The 15,471-nt window shown below is 46.6% G+C and overlaps 1 long non-coding RNA gene across 1 annotated transcript in view; it reads right to left on the bottom strand.

Annotated features, from left to right (window-relative positions):
• Nucleotides 1–217: 217 nt before the first annotated feature.
• The window catches only part of LOC133239951 (uncharacterized), a 32,835-nt gene continuing 17,581 nt past the window's right edge, over nucleotides 218–15,471 (bottom strand). The window contains exons 4-5 of the long non-coding RNA XR_009734050.1: nucleotides 5,138–5,272; nucleotides 218–5,032 (exon numbers count right to left, since the gene is read on the bottom strand). This is a non-coding gene — a long non-coding RNA (uncharacterized LOC133239951). The remainder of the gene's footprint in view (nucleotides 5,033–5,137; nucleotides 5,273–15,471) is intronic.

The following is a 15,471-nucleotide window of genomic DNA, read 5'->3' as shown; positions in this document are numbered from 1 at the left end:
GAATATGCCTAGTACTTCGCTTTCACTTTTCACTTTCATGCATTGGAGAAGGAGGTGGCACCCCACTCCAGTGTTCTTGCCTGGAGAATCCCAGGGACGGGGGAGCCTGGTGAGCTGCCGTCATATGGGGTCGCACAGAGTCAGACACGACTGAAGTGACTTAGCAGCAGCAGCAGTAATTTTTGAGGAAGTTACTATTATTATCCTTATTTTACAGACGGAGAAACTAGGACACAGTGAGAAATTTTAAGAAAATCCTGTGGCTAGAAAGTGACCGAGGTGGGATTTGAACTGGTGGTTTGGTCCCAGAATCTTTGTTCTCATCCAGCCCCCTGAGATCTTCTAACTGGCAGCTGGAGAACCCCAAGGAAGCGTTCATGAATGTGAAGATGTTTATCCAGAGCCTTGAAGAGGGTGGGCGGCTTTGGGCTATGCAGACATGGAAGGAAGCACGTGCCAGGCAAAGTAAACAGTGCTGGGGAGGGCAGGGAGGCTGGCACGCCTGGGACTATTGTTTCCTAGTCAGCCAACAATCACCCTACTGCCTCAGCACAAGTTCAGATTCAGAAAGAATAACCTGTCAGAATAAAGGGCCTGAGTAAAAGGTCAAGTATGAGGGCCAAACAATGGTGGAAAATCTAGCCTTTGAACTTCAGTTTCCACAATTTCCATTCATTCTCCCGGCCTCAATCATTAGTTGAGTGACTCAAAAAAAAAAAGGCGTGCGTTTGATAGGAGCAAACCGACAGTAAGGTACCATAAGGAGAGCAGTTCAAATCTTATCCTGACATGGCATGGACCCAAAGGCAGGGTTAGCTATCGCCCTGAAGCCTCAAGGTTTGGTATTTCCTGATCTACAGGGAGGGGTAAGCAGACCTCATTTTATTTTCATATATCCCACAACAGAGGAGAAGACAATGCTGGGAGAGCTGGGGTAATGTTCTCTTTCTCAAGAAAAATCCAACCTTATTTTAAAGGCAAGATCTCTTCTCTTGCTGCAAGGATGCCTCATGAGGCTTTAAAAGTAACCAAATCATAATGGTAGCATCCTTCACAAGCAATGAAGTTCCTCCCCAAGTGTCGGCGCTGAGTACTGAGTTTAAGAAACTGCATGATATTTCTTTGAACTAATTCCTGATTTCCTTCATCTCCATCTCCTGGACTGAAATTGTGATTAATAACCAGGAAGACTGAAGGGCAGGTCTGTGATCACGCAAAAGCTGAGTCAGGGCAAGGGGATGAGTGTGCCAAGGTCTTGGCCCTTGTCTTCCAGAATGACGTAGAAGAGGCTTCTTCTGATGCAGACACCAGCCTCTGGCACATGCCCATGGGCTCTGGTGGAGGCAGCAGCACAGTTAGAGTGGTTATCTGCAAGTAATTCACGTTTGAATAAAACACAGTCCAAAAATTGGATCCTCGGATTCACCCTCCCCATCCCAAGGAGCTGCCTGGGCAAGAGGAAGAGGTTGTAAGATTTGGCTCCAGGGAGACATCAGTGTAAATACTTGCTATGTAAACACATGCTAGTTGGGAGGAATTCACCCAACTTTGATGAATCTCAGTTTGCTCATGTGGGAAATGGAGATTATCACATTATATTTAAAGGGATATTTGGAAGAATCAAATACCATGATATAAAGCACTTATCATAGTGCCTGATACATAAAAGATGCTCAGAAAGAGCATCCTCCTAAGAGACCCTCAGTTCATCCACATCCTTGTAACAGCATACATTCTGAGTACACACTATTATAACCATTCTTCCTCCAGTTCAGCAAGAAGGCAACCCTGAAAATCAGGGACTCAATCCTTGTAAAAGAGAAAAGAACTGGCATGAAGTGCTAAGAGTAGAAGCAACATCAGAGCTGGTTGGAGGCCATGACAGGCAACACAGACAAGAGAAAGGCATTAATTTTAAAGGGTGTCATGAAGTCAGGAGAGACAAGTATTCAGGCCTCCTAAAGTCCACTGTCTGCTGAAGCAGTCATTCATGCCTCTGGCTGATGTCACTAACAAGATCCTCCCACGTGGACCTGGAGCATCAGCACCAATCAAGAAGGATGGGTTGCCTGATTCAAAAGGAGAGGAACTGGCTACTGACCACACAACTCCTAAGAAATATACGAGGTTCCAGGGTGGTTACAAGTGAGAAGAAGGCATTCCCAGGCATCTGTATCATATCAATATCTCCAAGGATTTGCTTGCCCCGTGCCCAACGCAATTGTTGCAGCCTTGCCTAGGTCTCAGGCGTGCCCTCAGAAGATGAGGCATGAGTGTAGAGGCTAGTGTGTGGCAGAACCTCCCTAATGGCCACACTAACCCCGAGGCTTTTCCATTAGACAGAGAAATAGCACTCTGGGAGGAGAAATACCGCAGGGTTGGACCTCCTTTTCAGTAGAGGCAGCGCCCTGTGAGGAGAAAGTCAATGTTCCAGCTGACTTTTTCCAGACAAAGGGACAGAGCTGGATGGGGAGAAATGCTGGCTGTCAAGCCCTCCAGCTCAGACTAAGGATCAGCCCTCTATGAAGAAACATTACGGAGGGAAAGCCCATCTTCTCACATAGAGACAGTGCTCAGTGAAGATAAACTCTGAATGGCCGGCCTTTTTCAGACAGAGAGAAAACCCTCTGAGGAGAAATGCTGGATGTCCGGCTCGCTTTGTCAGACAGGGAGAAAGCTCTTTATAAGGAGAAATGCCAGTGGGTCGAACCTCCCCCTCCAACACAGAGACAGAGCTCTGGAGAGAGAAATACAGCATGGTCGGTGAGGAGAAACACTCTCTGTTAAACTGGCAGATAGCTCCCTGTAAGGAGGAATGGCTGAGGTTCAGCCTACTCCTTATACAGAGAGAGAGCCTCTAGGGGGAGCAATGCCCGATGGCCAGCCCTCCATCTCATAGAAACAGAGCCCTCAGAGGAAAAAGACAGGAGTTGGGAGCCCGCATCTACTCAGGGACAGCGCTCTAGACTCTGGGAGGAGAGATGCTAGCGAGCCAGCCTTCCTCTTCAGGCAGAGATGCACCCTCTGAGGAGCCATTCCCAGCTCACTTTCTGGACAGAGAGATAAAGCTCTCTGATGAGAAGTGCCTGATGGGTGACCTTCTCCAACTCAGACAGAGAGACAGCACTCTAATGAGAAAGAGAGACAGATCTTTATGAGGAGAAATTCTGAATGTCAGCCTCTTTTTCAGTCATAGAAAGGGCTCTGAGAAGAAAAGGCAGATGTCCAGCTCTCTTTTTCAGACAGGCCAACAATTCTCCATAACGTGAAATGCCAGAGAAGATGCTGCAACGGAGATACAGCGCTGGAAGAAGAGAAATGTTTTCTGGTCGGCATGCTTTCTCAAACAGATAGACAGCCCTCCACAAGGAGAAATGCCTGATGACAGACAAGCAGACAGATAAATAGCACCTCAGACAGAGAGCGCTCTGAGGAGAAAGGCTGGTGGTAGGGTCTTCATCTCAAAAAGAGACACGGTGCCCTGTGAGGAGAAATGCCAGATGGTCTGTGCTCCATCTGAGAGAGAGAGAGCTCCCTGAGGAGATATGCCAGATGCCCAGGCCTCCTGGACCTGCACAGTGACAGAGCTCCATGAGGAGAAAAGCTTGGAGGGGTGACCCTCCTTTTTTGACAGAGAAACAAAGAGACAGTGCAGGAAGAGAAGAAATGCTTGCTGGTTGGCATGATTTCTCAAACCGAAAGACAGCCTTCCACAAGGAGAAATGTCCTACAACAAACAACACCTCAGACTGGAAGATGGCGCTCTAGAGGTACGTGACCAAGACGTGTTCCATCAGCCCTTACTTCTGGACAAAGAGACTGTGTTCTCTGAGGAGACATGCTTGGTGTCAGACTCTCTAAAAAGAATAGGAAAGAATCAGATGTACTCTATGACAAAGATTATATATATATATATATATATATATATATATATATATATAAAATAGTTAAACAGGGCTTCCCAGGTGATGCTAGTGGTAAAGAATCCACTTGCCCATGCAGGTTGGATCCCTGGGTTGGGAAGATCCCCTGGGGAAGGGCTCGGCAACCCACTCCAGTATTCTTGCCTGGAGAATTGCATGGGCAGAGGAGCCTGGCGGGCTACAGTCCATAGGGTCGCAAAGAGTCAGACACAACTGAATCAACTTCACACAGCACATTGTTAAACAAAAGAAGCAAGCAGCAGGAAAATAGACACAGAGTCGTCCCATTTTGTTTAGATTATACACACAAATAAAGTGTCTGTCTACATGTGTTTGTATGTTTTTACAAGTCTAGAAAGATACACACAAAGCTAGTTGACAGTGTTTATCTCTGGGAAGGAAGGTAGGATTTGGTGGGGTGAGAGGAGAAAGGCAACTTCTGCCATAAATAGATAACATTGTTCAAGTTTTCTATATCTGCTGAGTTTTTGTTCATTTGTTCTATCGATTATTGACAGGAATATTGAACAAAGATTTTTCTTTTGATAGTTGTGGATTTGTCTACTCTTCCTTTCAACTGGATCACATTTTGCCTCATGTATTTTGAGGCTTCACTGTTTCACCTTCAACAAGAAGATATAAAATCCTTAGTAGGAATGTACCTAACAAGAGAGCTTTAACATACATACCTTCTTAGTGAACTGACCTCTTTACATTACATTAAGTAATGTCCCTGTTTATCTCTAACAATATTCTTCATTCTGAAATCTACCTTGTGATAATTAATATAACTATTGCAGCTTTTTTTGATTAGTGTGATGGTGCATCTTATTCAGAAAGGCTGGGAAAGGCACTTGTCACTGGTGTCAGAAGTGGAGATTGCTACAAGGACTCAAATGCAGACCTTACTGGTTTCACTGTTGTCTGAGACTTCCGCACGCCTCCCAGGACCCCTTATCATACCTTACTGAAGGAAGTTCACACCTCTGAGGATCTGCTGGATAACTTGAGGCAAGAGCCCACAGCGGTCTTTGGTGCCAGAAAATCCTGGCCACTTCTTCAGAGGTGTGAGCCTCGAGGTCATTGCACTACCGTGGAAATCACAAAATCTGATTCAAAAGAAAGGCATGAAGGAATTCAGTAATGCACATAAAATCCCCAGTCCAGCCTTGTCCTTCTCTACTGCATTAAGGCGGCGGGAGTGAAGGGCTTACCTGATGCTTACGTGGATGTGGAGATTCTTGGGTGAATCCAGGCACCAAGGCTCTGTGCAGATGTCTGTTTCCCTCCTTTGCAATTCCTAGGACTGTGAACCCCAGTAATTAGCGTGGGGTCAGCCTGGAGTGATTCTGCAATGATAAAGGGGTATTCAGTTCAGTTCAGTCACTCAGTCGTGTCCAACTCTTTGCGACCCCATGAACCGCAGCACGCCAGGCCTCCCTGTCCATCACCAACTCCCGGAGTTGACTCAGACTCACATCCATCAAGTCAGTGATGCCATCCAGCCATCTCATCCTCTGTCGTCCCCTTCTCCTCCTGCCCCCAATCCCTTCCCAGCATCAGAATCTTTTCCAATGAGTCAACTCTTAGCATGAGATGGCCAAAGTACTGGAGTTTCAGCTTTAGCATCATTCCTTCCAAAGAAATCCCAGGGCTGATCTCCTTCAGAATGGACTGGTTGGATTTCCTTGCAGTCCAAGGGACTCTCAAGAGTCTTCTCCAACACCACAGTTCAAAAGCATCAGTTCTTCAGTGCTCAGCTTTCTTCACAGTCCAACTCTCACATCCATACATGACCACAGGAAAAACCATAGCCTTGACTAGATGGACCTTTGTTAGCAAAGTAATATCTCTGCTTTTGAATATGCTATCTAGGTTGGTCATAACTTTCCTTCCAAGGAGTAGGCGTCTTTTAATTTCATGGCTGCAGTCACCATCTTCAGTGATTTTGGAGCCCCCAAAAATAAAGTCTGACACTGTTTCCATTGTTTCCCCATCTATTTCCCATGAAGTGATGGGACCGGATGCCATGATCTTCGTTTTCTGAATGTTGAGCTTTAAGCCAACTTTTTCACTCTCCACTTTCACTTTCATCAAGAGTATTAGAAATGTCTATTGTTAGGGCTTCCCTGGATAAGAATCCACCTGCCAATCAGGAGACCCGGGTTCAATCCTTGATCGGGGAAGATCTCACATGCCCAGAGCAACTAGGGCCATGCACCACAACTATTGAGCCTGTGCTCTAGAGACCAGGAACCACAACTACTGAGCCCACGTGCCACAACCACTGAAGCATGTGTGCCCCAGAGCTGGTGTTCCACAACGAGGGAAGCCACGGCAATAAGAAGCCCACGCACAACTGCAGAGTAGACCAGAGTAGCTCGTCACAACTAAAGAAAAGCCTGTGTAGCAACAAAGACTCAGCACAGAAATTAATTGATTGATTAGCTATATAAATATAAATGGGCTTCCCTGGTAGCTCAGCTGGTAAAGAATCCGCCCGCAATGCAGGAGACCCTGGTTCGATTCCTGTGTCGGGAAGATCCACTGGAGAAGGGATAGGTTACCCACTCCCTGGTGGCTCAGATGGTAAAGAATCTGCCTGCCATGTGGGAGACCTGGGTTTGATCCCTGGGTTGGGAAGATCCCCTGAAGGAGGGCATAGCAACCCACTCCAGTATTCTTGCATGGAGAATTCCCATGGACAGAAGAGCCTGGCAGGCTACACTCCATGGGACAGCAAAGAGTCAGACATGACTGAGTGACTAAGCACAGCACAATTATATAAATAAATAAATTGTATAAAATTTTATATAAATAAAATTACATAAAAATAAATAAATAAAATTATATTTTAAAAGAAATGCCTATTGTTAGAAGAATCATATTCAGCCCCTAAAAGTTTAAGATATACAAATAATATTTAGCATTAACATACAAAGAGTTACACATTCATTTGAAAATAGACTTCTTTGAGTAGTTTTTAATAGCAAAATATGATTTTTGAGAGATTTAGTTTCATAAACCATCTTAAAATATAGGTTTTAAATAGTGTTCATTTAAAATTTCAAATGGATATTTCATTCAGAATGTGCTTCTTAAATATAATATTTCCTTTTAATTAAACAAAAATTCTAATCTTAAAAAAAAGGAAATGCCTATTATTTTTGCCACTTCCATTGTTACCTAACATGAATAGACTATGATAAAGACCTTATAGGGGATTTCCCACCACTTGGCCTTCAAATGCAGCAGATGCAGGTTCGACCCCTGGTCAGGGAGCTAAGAACACTCATGCCTCGGGGCCAAAAACCCAAAACATAAAACAGAAGCAATATTGTAACAAATACAATAAAGACAAATGGTTCACATTAAAAAAAAAATCTTTAAAAAAAAACACAACATTATGGACTGGGTGGGAAAAGTCTTGAATCCCACCTCCATACTTCTGTCTTAACTTCCCATGCTACCCAGAAGAACAGGGCAGAACCTCTCTCTGCTATAATAACACCAGACGGAAATGACTAAATGGAGAGAGAACACACTTGGGGTCAGGCAGTTCCTGCCTCTGACCCGTCCTGGTCTTGTTGATGATGGTGGCACCAAAGTGTACTCATAAAGAGCCGTCACCGCAGCTGCCCTCTGTGTGATGCCATCAGTTCAGTTCAGTTCAGTTGCTCAGTCGTGTCCGACTCTTTGCGACCCCATGAATCGCCTTTAGCAAATGATCATGAACACCATCCCCATCTTCTCTCCTCATGACTTTTATGATGGACGGTATCATTAACACAAAGACTAATTTTACTCAAAGAGGAGAATCACCAGGGATGCTGGATGAAATTGTAGAGACAGCTTGTCTCATTTGGTGTCTAACGTTCTATTATTAATAGAATGTTACCCCACTGGGGGGAACGTGTGCCTTGGTGACCTCCCTGTGTTGTCACTGGTCCAGCAGAGAAGGGGCCGGGGGGGAGGAGGGGGAGGATCAGAAGGACGCCTCCGTGCAGAGGAGGGACGCCTCAATAGTGGCAGCCAGAGGGCGAGACCCTGGTTGACATGGTGACTTGGGTACAGAGGAGCAGGTAGTGAGGCCACAAAAGAGAACCACAAGCCCGGGGAAATAACAAAAAAGCAGCAGAGTCACAGATGTGGACAGCAAGCTGGTGGTTATCAGTGGGGAGAAGGAGAGAGGAAGGACAATACAGCGGGTGTGGAAGGTGCAAGATAGATAGGCTCAAGGATGCATTGTACAACCTGGGGAATAGCGTCAATAATTTCATAATAACTGTAAATGGAAAGTAATCTTATGGACTCTGTGGGAGAGGGAGAGGGTGGGAAGATTTGGGAGAATGACTTTGAAACATGTAAAATATCATGTAAGAAATGAGTTGCCAGTCCAGGTTCGATGCACGATACTGGATGCTTGGGGCTAGTGCACTAGGACGACCCAGAGGGATGGTATGGGGAGGGAGGAGGGAGGAGGATTCAGGATGGGGAACACATGTATACCTGTGGCGGATTCATTTTGATGTTTGGCAAAACTAATACAATTATGTAAAGTTTAAAAATAAAATAAAATTAAAAAAAAAATATGTGATAGATACTAAATTCTAGCACTATATTAAGAATAAAGTATTGTTTGTATGCAGCTTCAAAAACATGGCCCTGGCTCCAGCCAGAAGTTCAACCAAGTATGCCTTTCACTCCTGTGGGGCTGGTCTGACCACTTGTTTACACTCTTTACAGGAAAAGAGAGTTTAAGCCTGTAAAAGTGTGTGCTGGTCACTCAGTCATGTCCAACTGTTTGAGACCCCATGGACTGTAGCCCGCCAGCCTCCTCTGTCCATGGGATTCTCCAGGCAAGAATACTGGAGTGGGTTATCATTTCCTTCTCCAGTGGATCTTCCCCACCCAGGGATAGGACCCTGGGTCTCCTGCATTGCAGGCGGATTCTTTACTGTCTGAGCCACCAGGGAAGCCCTTAAGCCTGTAAGCGCCACGTATAAATGCTCCGCTTTATAACTTGCCTGTGAAATGAGTTTGCAATAAAGTCCCTGTTGTGTTATTCCCTAAGTTCAACAATAGGGGGCCTGAATGTGAAGAGAGACAAACCCTCACATTTTTCTCTCAGAATGGAAACCATCCACACGGGACAGTCACACACACCCTTCCCCCGCTGCCCATAAACCAAAATGTCATGTGAAGTTGGGCCACCTCTTTCTGACTCGGTTTCTTCCGAAGTTGAGCCCCAAAGCGAGAATCTATCCGATGACAAAACTGGATGTAAGAGGAGGCGAAGACCACAAATCTCAGTGCTCTCAGTGTGCAGAGAACCCGGGGCCCCATCGCTGGCTGGTCTCTCACCTCTGCTGCCCTGGCAGAGAGCATCTCCTCCCAGGTACCAAGGAGTGACTTTTGGACACGTGGAGGATATTGGACATTTTCAAGCACTTAGGGGGTGGTCTGGTGGCTCAGCTGGTAAAGAATCCATCTGCAGTGCACGAGACCTGGCCCATCCCGGGTTGGGAAGATCCCCTGGCGAGGGGAATGGCAACCCACTCTAGCATGCTTGCCTAGAAAATTCCATGGACGGAGGAGCCTGGTAGGCTACAGTCCATGGGGTCACAAAGAGTCGGACACAACTGAGCGACTTCATTTTCTTTTTGTTGAAAAATGACTTTTGCCTTTTACATACAGCAGCCACCTCTAGGCCCAGAGTGGGAACTGTCCTGAGAGCGGATTGCGAGGAAGAGGCTGAAATGGAAAGAAAAACTCAGGCCTTCTGAAATGGAAAATGGAACACAGAATAAACTAAGCCTCCTCAACAAGCAAATGGTTTTTTCCTGCACTGTGGCCCAAAGGCCTGCCCGCATTTGGCCACTTCTCTGGGGGGCAGGCCCAGTGACGGCCCCTGTGAGCCCTTCAGGAGAACAGCTAGAGCCAATCCAGCCTGGGTAGGTGTGGAGACACCCCATCCAGGTTGATCACACCCTCTAGGCTGGGATTCTGGAATTGCCAACAGAAGTTAGCCTTATAGACAACCAGGAGGCCAGAGAAAGGGGCCAGCTAACTTGCAGGAGAGAGGAGGAGACTGACCAGAAGACATGCCACTCAGGTGCAGCACCAAGGGTTTTCTAGTTCCTGGACCCGGGTCTTGCCATAACATGCATTCTGTAAATCACTCCGGACCCTTATAATGCCCTGTTTTAGTCATATACTTAAAAAAATAATAACAAATAACCCTTGTTCAGTATTAAAGGAAATTTTACCTGGGCTTCCATTAACTGCCACGAAAAGGATCTAAACTAAGATAGAGGGCTTCCCCAGTGGTCCAATGGTTAAGAATCCACCTTGCAATGTAGGGGACAGTGGTTTGATCCCTTGTTGGTGAGGATCCCACATGCCACAGAGCAACTAAGCCCGTGTGCCAACTACTGAGTCCCAGCTCCGTAACAAGAGAAGCCACTGCAGTGAGAAGGCCAAGCACCGTAACTAGAGGGCAGCCCCCGCTCACTGCAAGTAGGATAAGTCTGTGAGCAGCAACAAAGACAGTGCACGCTAGTGAAGTAATGCTTAAAATGCTCCAAGCCAGGCTTCAGCAATACGTGAACTGTGAACTTCCAGATGTTCAAGCTGGTTTTAGAAAAGGCAGAGGAACCAGAGATCAAATTGCCAACATCCGCTGGATCATTGAAAAAGCAAGAGAGTTCCAGAAAAACATCTATTTCTGCTTTATTGACTATGCCAAAGCCTTTGACTGTGTGGATCACAGTAAACTGTCGAAAATTCTTCAAGAGATGGGAATACCAGACCACCTGACCTGCCTCTTGAGAAACCTGTATGCAGGTCAGGAAGCAACAGTTAGAACTGGACATGGAACAACAGACTGGTTTCAAATAGGAAAAGGAGTACATCAAGGCTGTATATTGTCACCTTGCTTATTTAACTTCTATGCAGAGTACATTATGAGAAACGCTGGACTGGAGGAAGCACAAGCTGGAATCAAGATTGCTGGGAGAAATATCAATAAACTCAGATATGCAGATGACACCACCCTTATGGCAGAAAGTGAAGAACTAAAGAGCCTCTTGATGAAAGTGAAAGAGGAGAGTGAAAAAGTTGGCTTAAAGCTCAACATTCAGATAACTAAGATCATGGCGTCTGGTCCCATCAGTTCATGGGAAATAGATGGGGAAACAATGGAAACAGTGGCTGACTTTATTTTTCTGGGCTCCAAAATGACTGCAGATGGTGATTACAGCCATGAAATTAAAAGACGCTTACTCCTTGGAAGGAAAGTTATGACCAACCTAGATAGCATACTGAAAAGCAAAGACATTACTTTGCCAACAAAGGTCCGTCTAGTCAAGGCTATGGTTTTTCCAGTGGTCATGTATGGATGTGAGAGTTGGACTGTGAAGAAAGCTGAGCGCCGAAGAATTGATGCTTTTGAACCATGGTGTTGGAGAAGACTCTTGAGAGTCCCTTGGACTACAAGGAGATCCATCCAGTCCATCCTAAAGCAGATCAGTCCTGGGTGTTCATTGGAAGGACTGATGTTGAAGCTGAAACTCCAATACTTTAGCCACCTCATGTGAAGAGCTGACTCATTGGAAAAGACCCTGATGCTGGGAGGGATTGGGGGCAGGAAGAGAAGGGGACGACAGAGGAGGAGATGGTTGAATGGCATCACCGACTCAACGGACATGGGATTGGGTGGACTTCGGGAGTTGGTGATGGACAGGGAGGCCTGGCGTGCTGCGGTTCATGGGGTCGCAAAGAGTCGGGCATGACTGAGCGACTGAACTGAACTGTAAAATAATAAATAAAAGTGTGAATAGAAAAAATAGAAGAGAAAGTTCTTCTTCTCTGCACTTTATCTCATCCATGGGTGTCTGACTCCATTTCCTTTGTATGCGACATTGACCACCTCCACCTGCCACTTCCACATTTTGATGATGGAGTTTCCTCACATGTGAGTCACCTCTGTGTGACCTTTTGAAGGCTGCCTGGCCTCTCCGTGTCTGAGCTGCTCATCTGTAAGACTGCAGATGGTTCAGCCACCACACAACGCTGGTGGGAACCCTTGGTGAGACCTCAGGATCCTTGAAACCCATTTTCCACAGGCAGGATTGTTGCACGAATGAACCCAGTGCTTATTAAATTAGCCGCAGACTGTTCTTTCAGCCCCGCATGTTTGGGACTCTCTGTAATTCGGTTCCTTTCTCAGCACCCTGGCCAAGCTCAACAAAAGCGTCCTTGTAGGAGGGAGGTCTCGTGATCGGAGGAGTAGGTGGAAGGTCCTGCCCTCTTTGGTGGCAGGGAGCCCATTTCCAGGAGTGCTGGAGTTGAAAGAGAAGGGGATTTGGGGTCAGGAATCCTGGATTTCAGAGCTGGCTCCAGCATTTGCTAGAAATCTGGCCTTGGGTGAGCCTGTCAAATTCGCTGAGTTTTAGTTTCCAGATCTGTAAATTCAGGGTAGAAATGATCTCCCCTGTTGTGGCATTGTTGAGAAGATTCAAGGGAACAACATTTGAAAGTGCTTTGTACGCCACAAAATCCCTTCCAGACCGTGTTGTTATTAAGTGTTATGATAGCAATTTTTTTTTCACACTATGTTCAGATGTTGCAAAATAGATATAAAATCTTATTTTTCATAACTGACCTAGCTGTCCCAAGCAGTGCCACCTCTCTGGGGAACAACAGTCCCAGCAAGGACATGGATTACAGCTTGTCAGATACCAAATGCTTTCTACGTGCCCTTTATCTAATTCTCCCAGCAACCCTATGAAGTAGGTGCCAATATCCACTGCACTTGAAAGAAAGGAGTCTCAGAGCGGCTTGTTAACACTGAGTCTTCTCTTATTTCCTTGTGTTTGCAGAGGTGGTCACTGATGCCCACGGTGCCCTGGTACCTCTGTCCTTGTGCTTCTGTCCTGTGGGCCATAGCGCCCCCTGTCTGCCTGATGCTGCCAGTGCTGTGGCCCCTCTCGGTCAACCAAGCCCAGGGTCTCCGCTGCCGACTCAGCCCCCTCGGGCTCTCACTGGAGCTGAGTGTCCCCCTGACCCTGGCTGAGGACACTATGGCGCTTCCAGCCCACAGGGTCCTTCTGGAAGCCTCTAGTGTGGCAACATCCCACACAAGGCCACCATCCAGCCCTCCCCACTTGGCCAAGTCCCCCTTGCAGGGCTCATGGAAATTCCTGGACGTCTTCCAAACCACATGGGGGAGTTCTGTCCGGGAGCTACGTCCCATCCATTTTACTCTGATGTAGTCACTCCCAAAATATTTATCGAGCACCTACTATGTTCGGGGCACTGTTCCAGATAAGGGGGATCGGTGAACAAAAACAAAGATCCCTGCCTTAGCGGAGCCTACATTCCAGCAACTCCATGACAGCAGAGCAGGTGTCTGCCTAGGGGTCTCCTCCCAGAGTCCCGAGATGGGGAGCAAAAGTCCGTCTCGTCTTGGCCCCCCTCTCAACGAACATTGCCCCTCTGCTGGGGAGAGGCATACTCATCTCAACCCACTCTCCGTTCCACATTCCAGAGAGCCAGAAGGCATTTCACGTTATCGTTCTCATTGGCAGTGACTCCCTTTGCCCTCATTCACCCCCTTCTGGGCAGTGAACAGGGAAAGGTTGAGGGGGTGTCTGCTGTCTCCTCCACTCTCTGATACAGATCCAGCTGCTTTCGGCTCTTAACAAGCCAAAGGGAAATACTTGGGATTTAGAAAAAGTCCCCTCTTTCTACAAAACCTGGCTTCCACGAGTATTATCCTGATAAACAGGCAAAGAAAGTCAACTTTGAGATTCAAAGTCAAGTGGGGACCTGCCCTGCACTTCCTTGGGTGTGTCCAGCCTCGAGGTTTCAAGTCAAAGGTACGGTGTTGATAGGGAACCAAAGATTTCAGGGGAAAGTGAAAATACATGAGCAACCTCAGGGACTAACCGGGACAGAAATATCATCAAACTCATCTCACATTCTGACATATATGCTGAAGGTCAGTAACTTCGTCATGTGCTCCCTGCAACTTTCACTGTGTTGGTGGGGACTGTAAAGAGGTTCACACTCAGGAAATCTTTCCCTGAATGAACAAATGATCTATTAGAGAGCATACTTCATGTTTTTCATATCTAGGGATAAAGTCTGAGGACCCTAGACTGCAGTCAATTCACAAAACATTGTATTTCACTTCTATTTAACACTCAACAGGGAGGAGAAACACCAAGACAGTTCTTGCCTGTGAGAAGGAAAACTAGCACACGTGAGGCAATGACTGACCTAGTCATTCAGGGAAGAGAGAGGTGAGTGGGGGTGGAATTCTCCAAGGTTCTTCCTAGAAGAATTTGAGATGGAGGTCATCAGAGGGAAGGAGGCAGAGGACAGGAGGAGCGGCAGGCTCGGGGCAGGAGGCAGGCTGACACAGACCTGGGTGACCAGAGCGGAGGGCAGAGGAGGCAACGGTAGGAAATGAAGCCAGATAGGGAAAGGGGTAACAGTGAGAGCCCCGAAAAATCATATAGAGGATCTTGGACTTGAAATGGTTGACCCATTTGGGTCAATATTAGTTGACCCAAATATTTTCAAGCACAAAACGAGCTGCTTCTTTTTAAAAAAAAATTTATATTGGATGGCTGATTCATGTCAATGTATGGCAAAAACCACTGCTGCCGCTGCTGCTGCTAAGTCGCTTCAGTCGTGTCCAACTCTGTGCAACCCCATAGACGGCGGCCCACCAGGCTCCCCTGTCCCTGGGATTCTCCAGGCAAGAACACTGGAGTGGGTTGCCATTTCCTTCTCCAATGTGTGAAAGTGAAACGTGAAAGTGAAGTCGCTCAGTTGTGTCCGACTCTTAGCGACCCCATGGACTGCAGCCTACCAGGCTCCTCCATCCATGGGATTTTCCAGGCAAGAGTACTGGAGTGGGGTGCCATTGCCTTCTCCAGGCAAAAACCACTACAATATTGTAATTAGCCTCCAATTAAATAAATTAATTTAAAAATGTATATTGGAGTATAGCCAGTTAGCAATGTTGTGATCCTTTCTGGCGAAGAGCCGAGAGACTCAGCCATACATATCCATGTATCCATTCTCCCCCAAACCCACCCCCCCCCACCATCCAAGCTGCCACATAACACTGAGCAGAGTTCCCTGTGCTATACAGTAAGATCGGAACAAGCTTATTTCTTGCTGCTTTGGCTGGAAGTCCAGTCTCGTTGGTGGTGACTCTCCTCCTCAGTGTAATTCAGGGCCTGGGTATCTTCCATTTCTAAGGCTGCCATCACCCAAGCCTCCTTGCTGTTTTCTTCTAGCTGGTGCTCTGTTAATGTGTTGGTCCTTCTGTGCAGATTCCCCTACTTGGAACTCAGTGGTTTGCTACATTTAAATACATGGGATGCTGGTAAAAGTGGGCTAGCCATGTTGCCTGGGAGAGAAAATGGATTTTTGGTGCAAGTGGAGAGGCCTCTGCTGCATGTTCTTGACCCAGTCCATTGTTTCATCACCCAAGCACATCTCAGGGAGGTTTGGGGAAATACCAGCTGAG

The sequence above is a fragment of the Bos javanicus genome, chromosome 27 (genome assembly GCF_032452875.1).
Source record: "Bos javanicus breed banteng chromosome 27, ARS-OSU_banteng_1.0, whole genome shotgun sequence".
NCBI lineage: Eukaryota > Metazoa > Chordata > Mammalia > Artiodactyla > Bovidae > Bos > Bos javanicus.
This window is presented reverse-complemented; position numbering and strand designations above follow the sequence as displayed.